Source organism: Lycium barbarum, chromosome 10 (genome assembly GCF_019175385.1).
Source record: "Lycium barbarum isolate Lr01 chromosome 10, ASM1917538v2, whole genome shotgun sequence".
Lineage (NCBI taxonomy): Eukaryota > Viridiplantae > Streptophyta > Magnoliopsida > Solanales > Solanaceae > Lycium > Lycium barbarum.
The window spans coordinates 36,888,372-36,901,421 of NC_083346.1; the positions used below are offsets into that span (position 1 = coordinate 36,888,372).

Below are 13,050 nucleotides of genomic sequence, written 5' to 3' on the forward strand. Positions count from 1 at the left end.
AGCACAAAAGTGGATAGAATTGCAGTGGTTCGGCTAAGCCTGTTATCCGGTTTGAACCGGAACGGACCGGTAACCGGTTAGCAAACTGGCCGGTTTCCGATCTAAAAATCAGAACCGGCCACCGGTTTCGGTTCCGGTTTACCGGTTTCAAACTAGAAACCGGACCGGTCTGGTCCAAAACGGTCCAAAACTTCTTTTTTTTTTTGTATACTATATATATATTATAGTATTTATTAGTATATTATAGGTATATTTATTTATGTTATATAAGTTTATAAGTAAGTTTATATATTTACTGACTATCAGCATATACGTATATATATATTAAGTTATATGCTTAAGTTATACTACATATACCTAAAATATACTAAGAATATACTTATATATATCAATATACTTAGGTTATATAACTTATATATATATATATATATATATATATATATATATATATATATATATATATATATATATATATATATATATATGTTTAAGTTATATGTATACTATATATACTTATATATGTTTAAGTTATATGTATTATAACTTAAGTTATTTATAGCTTAAGTTTTTTCTAAGTTTATAAATTCCTATTTTATAAATTAAGTATATTTATATTATAAGTATATTCTTAGTATATTTTAGTTATTTTTCAAGTATATAACTTTCTAGTTTTTAATTTAAGTAGATGTATATTATAAGTATATTCTTAGTATATTTTAGGTATATTCCTAACTTAATATAAATAAAAATATGAATACAAGTAAATAGAAGAAAGCTCAATGAGCCATATATTTTATTCATTCATGGATAACATTTATTTGCAAGCTGTAGTTTTTTTTTTTACTTGCAAATAATACATGAGTTGCAAAGAAATAGTAGAATAATAAAATCACCAATTGTCAATCATTTGGTTAATATCCACCATATCATATTCGGTCATGGAGATATCTTCAAAGTCTTCCATTTGGTCCGCTCCATTTGCTATCAAATCTTCAATCTCTTCCTCTTCGCCTTCCACCGCTTCTAAGTTTTGGTTGCGTCGCTCCGATCTAATCCAATCGCGAATGCACACTAGTACTTGCAAGCTAAATCTGGATAATGAGTGTCTATGGTCTCCAATTTGTTGTCTTCCTTGGCTAAATGTACTCTCTGAAGCCACGGTAGATATTTGAACTGTAAGGATATCTCGAGCCATTCTTGAAAGTATCAGATGACTCGCCTTGTATTTCTTCCACTATGCTAAGACGTCCAAATCATCTAGTTGGTCGATATCCACATTTTGCTACATCAAATAAAGGTGATATTCATCAAAGTTTGCATTAGAAGAAGGGGTTGGATGTGAATATAAAACTTTTAAATGCGACAAACCCGACAAGCCCTTTTTGCTACTTTGAGAAGTAGTAGCGCGTGGAGCAACGGGTGTAACATTTTCTTCCAAATTAGAATAATGACTAAAAACTTTTCTAAACTCGGCATCAATAGCGAGCTCGGCTTCAGCTAAAGATGGTTCAACTTCCTCTTTAACTTCTAAAAAGGTATAAATTTGATTAACCAATGCTCTAGTATAAGATATTTTTAAACAAGGATTTAAAAGAGAACCCAATATAAATAAAGTTGGGATGGGAAAAAATATTTCTTAAATTTTATTGTCATATTAAAAATAGCCGCTTGATAACCAGATTTATACTTATACTCTTGTAAAACTCTAGCTATTTCCGCTAAGTAGGCTAAAATTCTGGTTACTGTGGGATAGAATTGTCTAGAAAAAGCAAGAGTTGCATTATAAAAATTTTGTAAGAGTTCAACACATTCCTTAACATCTTCCCAATCATCATTATTCGTATTAAAATGGTTGTGAACTTGTTGTATGGGAATCCTATACACTACTAAAAAACTGGCAAAATTCGACGGACAAAAAACCGACGGACTGCGTCTCTTTGAAAAACCGACGGAAAACCGACACAGTGCGTCGGTTTTGTGTATTTCTATTTTTTTTTTTTTTAATTAAAAAACCGCCGGACAACGTCGGTTTTTTCCGCAAAATTTTGAAATTATATATCCGCCGGGACGTCGGTTTTATTAAAAAAAAATATATATATAAAACCGACGGACGACGTCGATTTTTTTTTTAAAAATATTTTAAATAATATGCAATTCAATTTGTTTTTTAAAAAAAATAATAAACAATTGTTTTTTTTAGGAAACCGACGGACAGGGTCGGTTTCCTTTTTTTTTTTTTTTGGGTCAAATCTGGTCAAACGTGCGGAAAAAACCGACGGACAGGGTCGGTTTTGTCCGTCGGTTTTTCTTTAAAAACATTCCAGACGGGTTTTCATACCCATTTCTTCTCCTCTTCCCAATTAAACTCCCATTCCCCTCAAACCCTAGCTACCTGCCGCCCCCCTCCCCTCCGCCCAGCCCTACCGCCCATTTCCCCGCCGCCCAGTGCCGCTGCCTGCGCAGCCCATCCCCACCAACCCCAGACCCGTTTTGAAGTTAATTAATTGAGGTTATTTTCTCTTAAATTAGGGCTTTTAAAATTCTTTCAATTTTAGTTTTATTTGTGAATTTTAGGCCTAATGCTAATCTATTTAGCTTTGTTAAACATCATTTGCAATGTTATTAATGATGAATTTGTGAAAACAATGTAAACTTTATTTGACTAGTTTAGTTGTCATTTTTATTTTTATTTTTTGGCTTGAGATTGTGCTATATTTCATGTTCTTTGTCAATTTATTTGTGTTAGCTTAGTTATCATTCTTTATAATATTATTGATGTTGAATATGTGCAAAAATGTATACTTTAATTATTTGACTAGTTTTGTTTTTTGTTGGATTGTGCTTTTTGTTAGAATTCCATAAGTTATTAGAATTGTTATTGATCATTCCAAATTAGAATTGGTTGAGATTGTGCTTTTCAAAGTTACAATTGTTAAGTTATAGTATTTCTTTAACCTCAATACTAAAATGTAGATTTTATTTCTCTAGATTTACTTTTCAATTTTTAGAATTGGTTGGAATTGTGCTTTTCAAAGTTAGAAGTATTAAGTTATGTTAGAATTATTAAGTTATAATATTTCTATAACCTCAAAACTAAAATGTAGACTTTATTTGATTAGATTTACTTTTCAATTTTTAGAATTAAAGTTAGAATCCATAAGTTATTAAAGTTAGAATTGTTATTGAGAATTCAAAGTTAGAATTGGTTGGGTTTGTGTTTGTGTTTTTCAAAGTTAGAATTATTAAGTTATGTTAGAATTATTAAGTTATAATATTTCTATAACCTCAAAACTAAAATGTAGACTTTATTTGACTAGATTTACTTTTCAATTTTTAGAATTAAAGTTAGAATCCATAAGTTATTAAAGTTAGAATTGTTATTGAGAATTCAAAGTTAGAATTGGTTGGACATTTAAATATTTCTGAACTTTGAAGGTCTATTTAGATCGTATTTGATGTGTTTAGATAGTGTTTGATGTGTTTTATTATTACTTAGGTTGATTTTATGTGTTGTAGCTCTTTTAGAATTGATTTGGAGTATTTTAATGCTAGTTTAGAGTAGCTTTTGTTACTGGTTTCTGAGCAGCTTTTGGTACTGGTTTCTGTGCAGGTGTGGTTGCAGAAAATGCATGATTTGCATGCTGGAAATTTTCCAGAAAACCGACTCAGTCCGTCGATTTTCTGGAAATTAATTTTGCAGATTTTCCAGAAAATCGACGGAAAACCGACTCTGTCCGTCGGTTTTCTGGAAAGTAATTCTTAAATTTTATAAAAAAAACCGACGCACTGTGTCGGTTTTTTAATTAAAATAAAAAAATTTATATGAAAAACCGACGCAGTGCATCGTTTTTTTCATAAAATATATATTATTTATATATAAGATAAAAAATCAGAAATTAATAAAACTGACTCTGTCCATCGGTTTTTTTATTTTTTTTATTTTTTTTATTTTTTAAAATTTTTGAATAAAACCCGACGGACTACGTAACCGACGCAGTCCGTCGGAAAAAACCGACGTGGTCCGTTAGTTTTCCAAAAGCGAGGCTATGAAAACCGACGGACCTTAAAAGGTCGGTTTCCCGTCGGTTTCATTAAAAAAACCGACGCTGGATGTCGATTTTTGTCAACGGTTTTTTCCGTTTTTTTAGTAGTGATACTCATATGCTTGTTGTAACATAATGTAAGTGTAGTTCCACCTAGTCTCAACTTTTACTTGAATTTTCTTAGGTCTAAGGCCATTTTCCACACAAGAATTCTTAAAATCTCTTAGTTTTGCCCTATTAGCATTACAAAAAAGAAACGCAACCGCATTTCTAATTTTTTGAATAGAATCTTCAAAACACTCAAGACCATCTTTAACAATCAAGTTTAAAATGTGACAACTACATCTCACATGAAAAATATTTTTTAGCAGAGGGTTTAATTCCCTTTTTAAAAGACCAACCGCCTTTGTATTATTAGAAGCATTATCTAAAGAAATACAAAGTGTTTTTCTATAAATGTTAAAAAATATCATAATAGTAGACATTGAATCCGCTAAAAATTTTCCATCGTGATGACCTTTCCCTTCATCATATAAAAAAATTATAATTCTTTTTTCCATCACCCAATTATCATCAACCCAATGACATATAATAGCAAAAAAATCTAACTTGTTAAGACTAAGACCTAAATCGGCATTAAAAGAAACATTACAATTTAAATAATTAAATACATGGCGCAAATAAAATCTATATTTTTTTATATAAATCTATAACATCCGCTCTACAAGTACTTCTAGGAATACCCTCAAATAACGGATTATAACAACGTTGAATATAAGTAACAAACCCCAAACCCGAAGGAAAGGAAAATGGTAAACAATCATAAGCTACCATTTTAGCTATTACTACACACTCTTTTTTCTTGTCATACTTAAATTTTTTACAGGTTCGTGGGTCTATCGTCATTTGAATACCCCCAGATTTGAACCTGTTTGCTCTCCCCAAACATCCTTATGTCTATTTTTCATATGATTCGTTAGTGGACCCGTTCCACCATCCTTACTAGTTTGTTGCTTAAAAATAAATTCTTGTTTACATATATTGCATGTAGTTGTTTGTCTTTCCTTATTCTTAGTCATAAATCCCCAGATTTTAGCAGTTGGCTTACGAGTTCTAGGCGGTTTGTCTTGTGTATGTGATTGTGCAGGACCTGCATCTCCAATGGGATTTTCGGGGGCTTGTGTTTCATCATCATCATCATCATCAATTTCATTAAAAGTGTCGGTATAATGTTGTTGCATTGCCTCATGATCTAAAAGTGGATTATTTCCACCAACATCAATACCTAAATTAGGTGTTTCGTTCACAAATGTTTCCTCATTAAACTCACCCCTACAATACCACTACTACCGGCACCACGTCTAAATCTCTTCGCCATTATTAAATAGAATTAATTTAAATCACACTCAAATAAATCACAAGAAAATAAATTGCAACAAATTAAATTGCAACAAATTAAATTGCTAGAATTAAATTGCGTAAATTAAATAGCGAAAAATAAAGATAGAGTTGGAACGAAGGTACCAAATTGCCGAACTAATTTCTAACAAAGTGAAGGCGGCTAGAATTGCAAATCCACCAAAGCTACTTCGGATTGTTGCAAAATCACCAACTCCACCAATAATATTATAATTGCAAAATTAATAATTGAAACTAGAATAAGACTTTATAATATTTAATTGAGAGAAATTTAAAGTGGCTAATTTGGCTTACTAGTTTGTTGCTTAAAAATAAATTCTTGTTTACATATATTGCATGTAGTTGTTTGTCTTTCCTTATTCTTAGTCATAAATCCCCAGATTTTAGCAGTTGGCTTACGAGTTCTAGGCGGTTTGTCTTGTGTATGTGATTGTGCAGGACCTGCATCTCCAATGGGATTTTCGGGGGCTTGTGTTTCATCATCATCATCATCATCAATTTCATTAAAAGTGTCGGTATAATGTTGTTGCATTGCCTCATGATCTAAAAGTGGATTATTTCCACCAACATCAATACCTAAATTAGGTGTTTCGTTCACAAATGTTTCCTCATTAAACTCACCCCTACAATACCACTACTACCGGCACCACGTCTAAATCTCTTCGCCATTATTAAATAGAATTAATTTAAATCACACTCAAATAAATCACAAGAAAATAAATTGCAACAAATTAAATTGCAACAAATTAAATTGCTAGAATTAAATTGCGTAAATTAAATAGCGAAAAATAAAGATAGAGTTGGAACGAAGGTACCAAATTGCCGAACTAATTTCTAACAAAGTGAAGGCGGCTAGAATTGCAAATCCACCAAAGCTACTTCGGATTGTTGCAAAATCACCAACTCCACCAATAATATTATAATTGCAAAATTAATAATTGAAACTAGAATAAGACTTTATAATATTTAATTGAGAGAAATTTAAAGTGGCTAATTGTTGCAAAGTAACTATAATTGAGAGATTGAGAGAAAGAGAAGAGTGAATTGGTGTGGATTAAAATGGAAATGGAGAGGGGTTTATATAGGGGTGGGGGATGGGTTAAAGTGTTAAAAAAAAAGTTTGGGGGGAGGGGGGGGGGGGGGGGGGGGGGGGGTTGGGGGGCCAAAAGGGGAGTTTGTAACCGTTTGGCAACGACCATTTTTGCGAATGGACCGTTGGCCAACGGTCCATCCCAATGTCCCAACGGCTACATTTAAAAAAAAAAAATTGTCTGGTTTAACTGGATTAACCGATCCGGTTCCAATTTAACCGGTTCCGGTCCCAAAAATATCAAAACCGGACCGGATAGTATTAAACGGTTAACCAGAACCTATAAACCGGTTCCACCGGTTCCGTTTCCGATTCGGGTTTTACCGGTCCGGTTACCGGTTTGAACCGGTTAACCAAAACCGGTTGACAGGCTTAGGTTCGGCCCACCATGCATCATCTCAGCGTAAATTGATGTTTCCCTGCATGTGTTTTCAAATCTCTGAAGATTAGACTTAGCACTGTGCTAAGCACGACGGAATACTTGGAAGCTCGTCAGTCAAGACATTTGGAAGTGTAATACTCCGTAAATTCGGATTAGGGGTGTGTGTTAAATGAGTGTTAATGTGACATTTTAGACATATGAAGTCCAATTGAAATGATTTTGGTTGAAAATATTTGTTTTACGATCAACACGAATAGTGGGGTGCGTAAGATTCGATTGAATCGACTAAGTTTTCGATAGGCCTGACTTCCATCCTATTTACGTGAAGATACGTAAAGAATTTGAGAAAATTTAAAACATGAAAGTTGTAGCCTTTGAAATATCTTTCCAACGATATAAGGTGGAGCTCAAACGAAGTTGCGAGCAAAGAGTTATGCCCGTTTTACTGAAACATGTTTGGGACACCGGCCAGAATGCAGCCGCAAACTCAGAATGCGACCCCCCATACCCACTTCGCAATTCAAGTCGGTTTTCAAGTGTTACTGGTTTGCGTATGCGACCAGAATGTGGCTGCAAACTCAGAATACGACCGCATATCCCCAACTGGGCAGAAATTGTATAAGAATCGGATTTTCTTGAAATTTTCAAACTCACATTTTTTGGGCCACTTTTTTAGAAGAAAACAACCTAGGGCTTCTCCAAATATTGCAAGGTGAGTTTTTAAGCATCCTATGATTAAACTATATTAAAATAACAAGGATTAACATTAGATTATCATTCCAATCCATAGATTCTTAAAAAAAATCAAAGGAAGAACAATTGAAGAGGACTTTTTGGGGGTGACAGGAAGCTCACTAACAACTAGTACAGACTAGACGCTTGGTACCTCGATGTATGCATCAGTGACTTTGACTAGATGGTAAAGACATCCATTGGTGATCATCTTCCTCGTCTTAATGTTTGAAATAAAATTACCTTGGGGCTCAAACTTGATAATGTACTCTGAGACATACAAGGCATCTTGCTTCAGAGTCTCAAACGGTATCGAAGGGCGACATTCACTCCCGACAACAACCATCTTAATAATTATTTTGGTGAATTTTTCCCAAGTCATTGAAGGTGTGTCCTATGGCTTGTTCTTCCCCACGCACTTGAACCAAAGGTCATTTACATCTTTCAACTAATAGGCCACTAATCTGACAAATCAATGATCATTCACATCTAGCAAGGTGGTAGCCTTATATGTTTCCTCAAGAAAGTCCTGTGAATCCGTAAAACGATATTGCAATGTTGTTATCACATGGTTCTTATGTTCCTCATTATTCTTGAAGTACATATCATCAATAAAAACATTAATGTATTACCGAGGAACGACTTCACTTAATGGTGCATTAACAGTTGGCCATAATCCTCTTCAAAGCTCTCAAGAACTTTCCCAAATCTTCCAATTTCTCTCTCTCCATAACTGCCCGCGTATATGAAAATTGGATCCTTCCAGCGTGCTTTCACTGTGAGGCCCGTGAATTATGCCCTTCTAGCAGTGCGAGACCATCTCGGGATCTTAACATAAGTGCTAGCTAAACTGCCAATGAGGAGATAATAGCAGTGTTAGACCAGAAATATAGGTCGTAATATAATATTAATACTTAGATGTTAATATTTTTTAAACAACTTAGAGCTATAGCTCAGTGGTTAATGTTGTGCATATTCTACGAATGGTTGCAGGATCGATTCCCGGGAACATCTTTTGGTGCTTATCATTTTTTTGGGTTACTAAAGGCACATTATACAGTGCCAAAAAGAACTAATAGAGCCTCGATCCTGGGTCAAAGCTGTGGAAAGCCACGACTTTAGATAGTGCACCAAATACACTTATATTGTGACTAGACAGCCCGTGCATGGCACGGTCATATGCGCCACTTGTTTGTGTTAATCAGACCTTTTTTTACATCAAAGTAAAAGACATTAGAGTCAACCAGCTTCAACTGCAACTTTTGATGATGAACTATTTGCAAAGTAATTCCCATTGAATTCCATGAAAAGTCTTAATTGATCAGCAAGCAACAACTTTCATTTTTGCTTCTTATTGGTTTTCTTCTCATCCAATAGAATAATACCTAAAGCATAGATATATTTTACTCTCTTCAACCAATTTCCTAGAAATTTATTGAAGAATGATCGAGAAAGGTTCATCTTCAAAATTCTAATTAGAAATATATTCCTTTCAGCAGAAGAAGAATAAATTTTAAACACACAAACATATTGTTATGTGCACAAATTATAACCAATTACAACATTTGAAGGTTAAAACAGAATCAAGTTACCAAGCAAACAGTTGTACAAAGAAAAAGGTCTCTTCCTTGACTGCTAAATTCTGTACACAAATAATAGATGTTATAACATAACAGTGAAACGTACAAACATTCAATCCATGTGAAGCTTTGTATAACAACATAATGCACAAAGAAACAGTTCCATGCCTACTCTCAAAATAATTGGAGGAAAAAAATGAAAGACACGAGCAAAATTCAATGCAGTGTCAACTTACCTGTTAACCGTATAACTGTAGCTAATGGTGAAGTAGTTTGATATACTCAACACTGGACATATTGATAGTGCATTGTCAAGCTTTTTTCAGTCACTGAGATATCAATAAAAATCAATAGGTAAGATTGCATTTGCATAAACACATTTTTGGTTGATTAAGTCAAAGCATACAGAAAATTTAGAAGTACAAAATGTAGAAATCCAAATTAAGTAACATATGATATACACTACAATTTCTTCCAAGTCAACTCTCTTCTATGTTGGCTCACAATCACCTAATGAAAACGATACAACTCATATTGATTCTTAGAAGAAGTACAGAAATCACCCGGCAAGGCCAAGTACTGAACCATGCAACGACACAACCGTACTAACATTAACTCCCTAAAGAAACTAAGAACGTATATCTTCATAAGCAGCAACCAGTATATCCAAAAGACTAAAGCAGTTATGAGCATCGCTCTTAATGGAGCGTGAGATGCCTTGTCAAAGCTTAATTACTTAGTATTTTCTTACCCCATACATCAAATACAAAAGCAAATATAGAAAATTTACACACTGAAAAATATAGAAAGAGCTTCACTCTAGGAGGAAAGTGAATTTGTGCCTTACAACAATTAGATTAAGGGAAACTAAAAAGCAAACTTCCATGTATTACTGTAGGAAGACATTAGCGGATCCAAAATTTGAACTTTATGGGTTCCTATACCGACCTCAAACTAATAGATACAAACAAGAATTGATTCATAGTCAAATATTTATAAATATTTTATAAATTACTTAATACAAGTATAGAGTATGAACAAAGCCTATGGGGTTCACATGAACCCATACCTTATAGTCTACGTTTGACCGTGCACATAAAATACTGGTCATCACAAGCTAGAAGAGTTAATGGGCACCATTGTTTCTGATTTTGAGGGAATAAAGATAAAACTCAAAGTTAGGGCTTCTGTGCTTCAAGATCCATCATATTTGTTTTGTCTTTCTTAGATGAGCTCCCCATCCCATGTGAGATTGTGCGCCTTTAAAAAAAGGACGGATTCATATTTAAATTCAAAAGCAGTGAGAACTTCTCTATTCCCTGATGTTTTTGTTGCGTACTTAGAGCTATAGCTATGCCAATAGAGTTCACACAGACTGAAGTTTTCACCTCTACTCTTCCCTCCATCTGAGAGCTAGTTGTACCTAATTCTATTTATTTATTTCAATCTTGTGTCTAACGACATGTCATCTAAAAGTTTAGTCTCGTTTAAAAAAAAAAGATTAAGTGAAAATTGCCCAGGGAGCTTTCTGAGTACATAAAGCAGAGCACACCATGTCTTTCTTTGTTTTCCTTACCATTTTTAGCATATGCTGGTTTAAAGTTTCACATTTATGTTTATAAAATGTTGAGACACTTCAAGGTGAGTTCGTTTTCCCTTAACTTTTAAGAACTTATCACTTGAATTTTACATTAATTTATTAAATTTTGCTGTTAAATTATACTTCAGTTGAAAGCGATTTGCTCCTAGAGTGAAAGAAGAAGGAAAAAAAATGCATAACTCGAGTAAGGACAGAGCTTAATTCCACAGTACCTATGTTCCAAATTATGCAATGAAGGAACCCATATCTCTTCAAAGCTTGCAATTTTCTGCTGAAGGCGAGGGGCTACATGCAATAGACATTAGAAATAAGCAAATCGTCACTAATCAAGTTCTGACAGAAAACCTCCACCAGTCTGACAACACTTTCAGCCGTGAAAGCTGGAAAAGCAGCCTTCAATATTTTCTAAACGCCTTACCTCATTTAGGGTAAAGAAATTTCACACAACATAGAACATGGAAAAAAAATAAAAACAAAAATTGCTACATCTAAAATAGCGATAAGCAAATACAAATATTTACTTGGAAAATTGAAACAGACATTTGCACACAATTAACTCATGCTGCAATCTTAAGGAGGGAATATGATGAGATAAACATGCAATTGCAGAAACTTAGTATATTCTCATTAGATCTATGTCCAAATGAATCTTAGGATAGTTAAATTGAAGGGACCATGTCTTAATGATATATAAAATATGTGAATACCTCTACTAAACATGGATAGATACATGCCTCTACCAAGTTCTTCGTGAAACCCCGAAGAACTGACCCTCTTTTATACCTGTTCCCTCATCTTTCTTCATAAATATTGAACACCTAGGATGAGCTTTCTTTGGTACACCCCTATCCAAAACTATTCTCACCCTCAAGAAATTGTAAATTCTTTTTTCAGTTATTCAACTTAGTAGATATGGAACAGAAAGAGGCACAATCTTTCTAACTAAAAACAAAGTTAGGGAAAAATTTGGACTTTGGAATCCAATGAGAGGATATATTGCTTAAGAAGAACCGGCGATTGTTACCTTGCCTAAAAATATCTAACTGAAGCTTCAACAATAAAGGTTAGACTCCATTGTTGTTTAAAAGCTAGTATTAAAATAAAAAATATTGGTAAAGCAAGGAATGAAGCCTTTTTAGATTGAAGCACTAATTTCATTCAAAGAGAGATTTAGCAATGAAACTAAACCAAATTCAAAAGTAGCAATGGGCTCACCACGAGTCCACGACGTTCATTCCAGCATAGTATTACAACAATAAAATTTTACTCAGCTCAATTATTAGCAAAATCTGCAGTACGAAATACAACATAAAATTAGAGTAGAAATCTTAATTTTTTACTATTTATTTAAAGCCGTAGCTAACACATGCAAGCACAGATAACAACTTGATGAAAGTCAGAGGAAATCAGACCCTAATTTTTTTTTTAAAACAAGATAAAAACACATGCATGGTTGAGAAGGCAGAGGAAAAACACAAAGTAAACAAAAAAGTAGCAAGAGGCAAGAGAAATCCAAACACAATACCAGAAGGAAGCACATAAAAATACTAAAAGATAAAAGGAGGAGTTCTAAGGAGACATCACAAGATAAACAACAAAAATTGAGCAGAAGGAAAACAGAAAGAAGAACGACAACACACCTGAAAGAGTGAGATAGCAAGCAGAACGAAGAAAGATGGAACACTAAAGTGAGAATAAGGCACCAAAGTGGGAAACAAGAAGATAAAAGGGTCTGTCTAGAGTTGAACACGTGTATAGAGGAAGAAAAGAGTTGCACAACCCAAATTACCATAATACCCTTCGTCGTCAATGGGCTCACACTTATTATATAGTTAAAAGAGTGCACAGTTAAATATATATTACGTTTTCGCAGTATATATACACATTTATATACAAAAAAATTCCTGAAGTTAATGAGTGCACGTGCCCTCCCTCCTCACCACGTGGGTCCGCCTCTGTCTCGGGGCGTGGTTGTCAGCTCAGGACCCTTCCTCACAGTGGTCCCGCGATCAGTTCAAAATGCATTGCCTCTGCATTTAGCCACCTAACGCTTTTCTGCGGCGGACTCACAACACGATCACCTTTGATCTGTTTAGGTGAGCTCCTCGCGGTAGGTTCACCATCTAATAAAATTTCATATTTCTTGGTTTTGGTTGAACCATATTTCCTTGCAGTGCCCTGTAGCTTGTCTCTATTTTCAACTT

At 34.0% G+C, this 13,050-nt stretch overlaps 1 long non-coding RNA gene across 3 annotated transcripts; it reads right to left on the reverse strand.

Annotated features, from left to right (window-relative positions):
• Positions 1-7,651: 7,651 nt before the first annotated feature.
• LOC132615636 (uncharacterized) lies at positions 7,652-12,599 on the reverse strand. Of its 3 annotated transcripts, XR_009572779.1 has the most exons (6): positions 12,487-12,573; positions 12,062-12,135; positions 11,059-11,131; positions 9,483-9,575; positions 8,299-8,516; positions 7,652-8,195 (listed from the first exon to the last, which is right to left on the reverse strand). It is a non-coding gene; the product is annotated as an uncharacterized LOC132615636 (long non-coding RNA). The 3 variants fall into 3 exon arrangements; XR_009572777.1 differs by having other exon boundaries at positions 8,132-8,516; XR_009572778.1 differs by lacking the exon at positions 12,062-12,135 and having other exon boundaries at positions 8,132-8,516; positions 12,487-12,599.
• Positions 12,600-13,050: the final 451 nt, after the last annotated feature.